Raw genomic sequence first — 6486 nt, forward strand, 5'->3', positions numbered from 1 at the left:
AGAAGTGAATGCTCATTAACATAAGGGATTTACTGAAGAAGACAAAATGCCTTTCAAAGGGCTTGGTTCACTGAAAGAAAGATTTTTTAACCCAGGAAAGGAAGAAGTGAAGAACACCATTAGTGACTCACTGGGGAATCTGAGAAGGTAAAACCCAATAGAAAATTCCCAGACAGGACCATTGATTCAATTTATTAAGAGGAATGCAATATAGAAAAAATGTATAAACATAAAATGGAATATAGAGTTGCAAAATTAATATCTTGAGTACAGAGAGCGAGACAGTGTGCTGTAAGACAGAAGATGTAAAAGAAGCAGTTATAACAGCATATGACATAGATCATAGACCATTTATACTAAACAAAACAAGGTGAAAATAAATGATGAAATAATGTTCTAATATTAAAATGTGCTTTAAAGACTGTTTAATTAAAAAAACTATTAAATAATTAAATATGACTAATTGTGTGGTTTAGCTTGCATGAGAAAAAGCAATAACTTAATGGGAATTAACACTCCAATGATGCCACTCTTGAAATTAGACTTAATGTTCCTAAATTACAGGTTTGAGGTTTTTAAAAACTTGTTTCAAATCAGTAAGAGAAAATATACTGAATAGAGATGTGTATGTGTGAGTTTACTGACACCAGCAAATTAGAGAGAGAATAAGGGGAAGCAGCTGCTTGCTAGCAAAAGCAGAGAAAAGGTTAAAGATTTTTCATCTTAACCTGATGGGTTTATAAACCAAGACATGGAGAATTTTTATTTTTAGAGAAATGAAAATCTGATGTAAAAAATGATCAGTTTCATAAAGGGAAAGACATTTTTCATTTAAACAGAAGATTATTTCTGTTAGTAATGGCTACTGACAACACTTATTTGTGTAATCAATATATGAGAGCCAGAGGGGTTAGTGGCATTTCTTCCTTGCTTGATGTTGTGGTTTAAGTCTTTGTGTGGATCAGGCCAATATTTTAACTGAAGGTGTTTCTAGTGACTGAATTGAATTTGCTTTTGTATCCACTCTTTTGCCCCTTCTAGTGGGAATGCTATTTTGAGTCAAGAAGTAGTTCTTGGTATATCTAAACAAGTCTTTGATCACAAGAAAATGTGTAAGAATTTACATATATCATACTGCAGTTATTCTATTTCTTTATCATGTGAACAGAGTATCTGTGCTCTACGCAGTTGCTACTGAACTTTTATTAATTTACAGTGTTACAGATGAAGCCTGATATTTTGCTTTTTTTACTTTTACAATATTCCACAGTAATTCCAGGAAATCTGTTTATCTTTTGGAACATTGATTCAAATAGCTTATTCAGTGATAAATTCTATTTGCTGTGGGCTCTGCTGGCCAATTTAGCCAAATACCTGTAAGGTTTGTATCTAGTGAATATTTGATGTGCCAGTACATTGGGCTCACTTTAGACTATCCAGATTTCTCTCCTCTTGTAGCCATGTATTAAAGATGTCATGTTGGTTCCTATACAATTGATGGTACAGGCAGCCAGCTTCAGTAACACTGCTCCTGAGTCAAATCAACCTAATTATCACTTGAGATACAAGAAAGTTTGCTGAACTTAATTATTTTCTGTTTTAAACATAGGTATCTCATGGCCTTCCTTAGAGGCACCAATGAGCAGAGGAAATAATCCAAACTATAAAATCTTTTTACTATGTCTGCAGCCAGATTTAAATAAGAATTGCTCCAACTTGAGTAGTCTTGTAGGAAATATTCAGTCAGATCTGAAAGGTTCCATAAATGAATGAAATATGCATGTTTTTAGTATGAACTTAATTCTCTACAGCTTAGTGTACAAATGAGAGCATACACTTGCGCTTTTATATGGTGGTACATATACCTATATACCAGCTGTTACTTTGACTTTGCTCTTTATCCAATCCAATCATCTTTAATGTGGTGAATATCAGCAAAGAATTTGGTTTCTCTTCTAGCATTCATCACAATTTGATGAATTATTATAATGCACTTCCTTGATTAGACCTCCAAGTGTGATTTCACTGATTGTGGTGTGTTGATTTCAAAACTGGCAAAGTGGGTAGAAAAATGTGTCTTAGCTTTGGAAAATATGACTGGTCTATGTCTTCCTGCCCCATTTCCTCTGTCTTGCAAACAAAGAGAGCAGACCCAGATGCTGATGCCTGGCAAGAGCAGCTGCCCCATAGCAATTGTCCTCAGTCCAGCTCAAGTGCTAAAGCACAGGCAGCATAAAGAAACTTACTGCCTCCTCATAGGGTGCTTATTGGTGGGTCCTGCAAAATAAGAGTCTGCTCATAAGGAAGTGACTTTAGAGTGTCTGGATCCTGAAAGGGAGGCGGTGGGGACTGAAATGAAAGACCCAAGAGCCAACTTTTCTTTAGGATGTTGGCAGCTGTTTAATTTGTGAGATCTCAGAAGATGCTTTAGAATATGTTGTAAATGCTTTATATATTTTTTTAATGTAAAAGTGTTTCATTCTTTATTAATTTTATGTAGTGGGGCAGTAAAAAAATAGAGAATTCAAGGCTTGGGTGAATGAATATCAGAGTTGTGGCTCTGTCATCCTTATGTTTCTCAGACAAGAAAGGTTTCATGCAGATCTTCTTGATAGATACATATTGTCCTTCTCTGAACTTACTGCAGTCAAGGAAAAAGTCAAAGGCTGAAGTAAGATCTTAGGCTCTGCCTACTCTAAGGATTTCAGGAGTCCTGGACCAACTAATGGGCTTCTTGATGAAGTGGGAAGTGTCCGAGTGAGTTTACAGCCCAATATTGTCACTTTTAATGTACAAAGACATATGGGCCATGCCACATGGCTGCTGTATGAAGTGTAGCTCTGATAGGTGTAGTTCTGACTGCTGTAGATACCCCTTGGTGAATTTATTTGCCTGAATTGCTGGAAACTGCATCTTGAAGCTGGGTGAGATGCTTGCACTGGACAGGGCTCCTCTGACTGTGCTGGATCATGGTGTTATTCCTCTCAGATTTTCCCTTTGTGCCCAAACAGGGAGAGTTTAGTACCTCCCAGACTGTGCAATGCTGTGAACAGAGTGTGGGGTGTCCAGATCCAGCTGATGTGTGAGCTGTGCCTTTGCACTTCAGTGCTCCCAGCTGTGCTGAGCAGAGACTGCCCTGCAGCCTGGGACTGCACACCTGGGACAAGCAGCCCCTTGGGGCCTGGGACTTGTTGTGGGTTTCATGTAAATGCCATGTAGAAAACAGCAAGAGAGGTCCCATGTCCTGAGCAACCCAAGGGAATTCAGATATTTGTGCTAGGATTTGGTGCCAATGCATCAAATACAGGATTTATTATGAAAAATTATCAACTGGAGAAATCCCTGAAGAATTAGTAAGATCTTGGGAGATTGTATCTGCTTTTGGATTAATGATATTTTTTGATAATTACTGTAAAGTTTTCTGAAGTTACACAGGGATCATTGTAGCTACTGTATTTGTAGGTGTGAGCTTTGAACATTGTGTGTGATTGTGCTCCAGATGCCTCTGAAAGATTGACACATCTGGTGACATTTGCCTGTTACTGTGGAATCAATGCGTTTTTAATAAAATGAAATTAAATTCTAGTACACCTAATTTATCATTTAAAGAGAGAACTAATTTCTCTGCTAAAACCCCCTTAAAGACAGTGCTGAATGTATATGTGCTCTAGGTATTTCATTTATTACTGACAGGGATTTTTAAAATTTCTTTCATTATTTCAGAATTCCATATATACCAGAGTAGGCATTCAATAAAATAGAGAAATTTTGCATTAAGTTATTACGGGCACAGAATATGGATGCAGATTCAAATAACTTAGCTCCTCTTACTTGCCAAGTGTTGTACATTTGCTGAAAAAGGAAAATCAGTTCTAAGGAGTGAACATTTCCTATGCAGGAAAATGCACACCTGTATATCCTGCATGAGGCTGATAATTAGAGGAGAGCACTGGCCCTGAAGCAGTTTTCTTCTATGTCTTTGGTCTACAACTAGTAAAATTTTTCACTGACACTACAAACATACATGGATCAATTGGAAAATAAATTTCTCATCATTTCATGGAGTTGCCATATCTTCATTATGTACCTGTTCATTAAACTAAAACCAAAAAACCAGTGCAGACCCTGGCTGTGTGAATGTCTGCAATGCTCTAATACCTATGTGTCTGGACTGCTACTGAAAAATAGTTTTCTCCAAGACAAACCTGATATAGAGGCATTGAAATTAATCTCTGGGGGTAGGAAATAAGCTGTGTGGATTTGGGGTGATGGATCAATCCTCAATTTGCTTCCTTTACTTAGTCAAATACAACAGCAGAACAATTACTTTCTCTGCAGAGGCAATATTGGTCCATAGCTCTAGTCCTAGGTCACCACTTTTAGACTGAATTTGGAGCAGAAGGATGTTTTCATGCCTATCTGAATTGACAGCCAGTTGAAAACTGTCCAGATGTTTTGGCTTTGCATGAAGTGTCTAACATTTGCCAGCTGCCCAAAATAATGCACCCACTAATGCCTCTCTTATAAACAGAGCCTGGTAAAGGTACAAATATTTGGAGAATTGTTAATTGATTGAATTCCATCAATGTCTTATATTCTGTTAGAGGAAGACTAAATACTTCTTTTGGCTCATTAATAACACTTTTGAGATGACAGCAGTTCCAAAAAATAATTATTCAATTGTTTTTTCACTTGAGGTCTTTATTTTTGGTGTCTCATTCTGTTTACACCTACCATTGTTAACACATAGAGCATGGAATGCATGTGGTGTCTTCTTTTAAAAGTGCCTGACTGAATTAGTCTCTGTACTCCCATTTCACTAACAAATGCTGTTTCCCTGCAGGTGAATCATAAGATCTCAATCACCCCCAATAACACCACAGTAGGACCACATTTTCTGTATTACCTTGCTTAAATGCAAAGTCTTTGCTTCAGTCTAACAAAGAGCTAAGGATCTGACTTTGCAATGAGCACTGGTTTGAGAAAGGAATTAAATAAAATAATCCCAGGAGTTCCCTTCTGGCCTAAACACTGGGATTCTAATGTTTCTTGAAAACATGAGCTGATGGACTGTAGTGTGCTTATTTTCTTTTTGCTAAGACTATGGCTGAAATAATGGGTTTATATAATTATGTAAAAAGGAATAATATAGTAAGTGATGCTCCCATTAGCTCTAGCGCCCAAAAATGAGATTTTGAAGTGGAACTGTATATTGGAAAGATATATTTAAGTGCACAAGAAGCCATATTACCACCTATATCTGCAAACTGTCTACTGTAGAGTACTATCTGTTAGATTACAGATAGTACATTAAACTTATAGCAGCTGGGGAAAGCTGTGACTAAACCAACACTGTCCCAAAAAATCCAACCCAGTCAGATGTAGCCCATCTATGTAAGCTCTGTGAGCATTTGTTTACAGTTGATTTTTCTACTGAAAACTGAGGTTTCAAATATATTTCAAATACACTCAGCCAGATGTGTGAAAGAATTAAATAAGTTATTTCTTATCAGAAAAGAGTGAATGAAATAATTTCATCATTTTACATGGCAAGCTGTGCTTCCTTTAGAATAATTAACTATTCATATTTTCTCAGTACTCCATGGCAGGTACAAAAAGAGCTGGATCCTGAGCTCAGTGCTTCAGAGTGATGCCAAAACTGAAAGGCTGCTGATCAAGGCCTCTCTTAGCAAAGGCTTGACCTTAAGCTCATGGTTAGTGTCCAGTGGGTTAGTCACATATTCACAGCTAGCCATGCCCTTAAGTGTTTCATAATGACCTGCATTTTAAAATGGGCCTGGACAGGTAATGTTAGAAAAGCAATTATCTAGCTCTGTTCTGGTGGGTGTGTCTAGTTCTTTCTTGCCTCACCTTTCCTACTAAAGACTTTGCCTGGTCCTGCAGCACGATGTTAATAGCCCTAATCAGACTGAGAGACCAAATTAAACTTTAATTGCACTATCATGCAATTCCAGATTGCATGGAAGTGCCATTTTGTTTAACATGAATATCTCAGCTGGATTGCCTGTAGGAAAAAGGCTGGATGTGCAAAGCCTGAGGAGCTGCACTCCTGTGTTAGCTGGCAGCTGTAACCTCTCACAGGCTGATGTGACCGGGTGCCATTTGCTCCCATTCAGCCCCATCTCTGGCCCTTCCCTCCCAGCTCTCCCCTCCTGCACTGCAGTTGCCACACCAAATCTGATCCCAGGCAAAGCCCTTGCAGCCTCTGCTGCTGAGGAATGGTGAATCTACTGCCAGAAAGCCCCTGTTTGCCTTCAGATCTCATTTCATAGTATGTATTTTAGGGCAACACCCTCCACAATAGGTGTTGCAAGGGCTCAGTTTGGAGTAAATGAAGTCCTTGTAGTGGCAGGATATTTCAGAGAAGAGGGAACGTGTAACTTCAAATGCCTCCAGGCAGAGGAAGTCTGGGCTTGTCTCTTTTGCATCTTCAATAGGGGATCTGATGACACAGATGTTTCTCCT

Source organism: Erithacus rubecula (genome assembly GCF_903797595.1).
Source record: "Erithacus rubecula genome assembly, chromosome: 4".
Classification (NCBI taxonomy): domain Eukaryota; kingdom Metazoa; phylum Chordata; class Aves; order Passeriformes; family Muscicapidae; genus Erithacus; species Erithacus rubecula.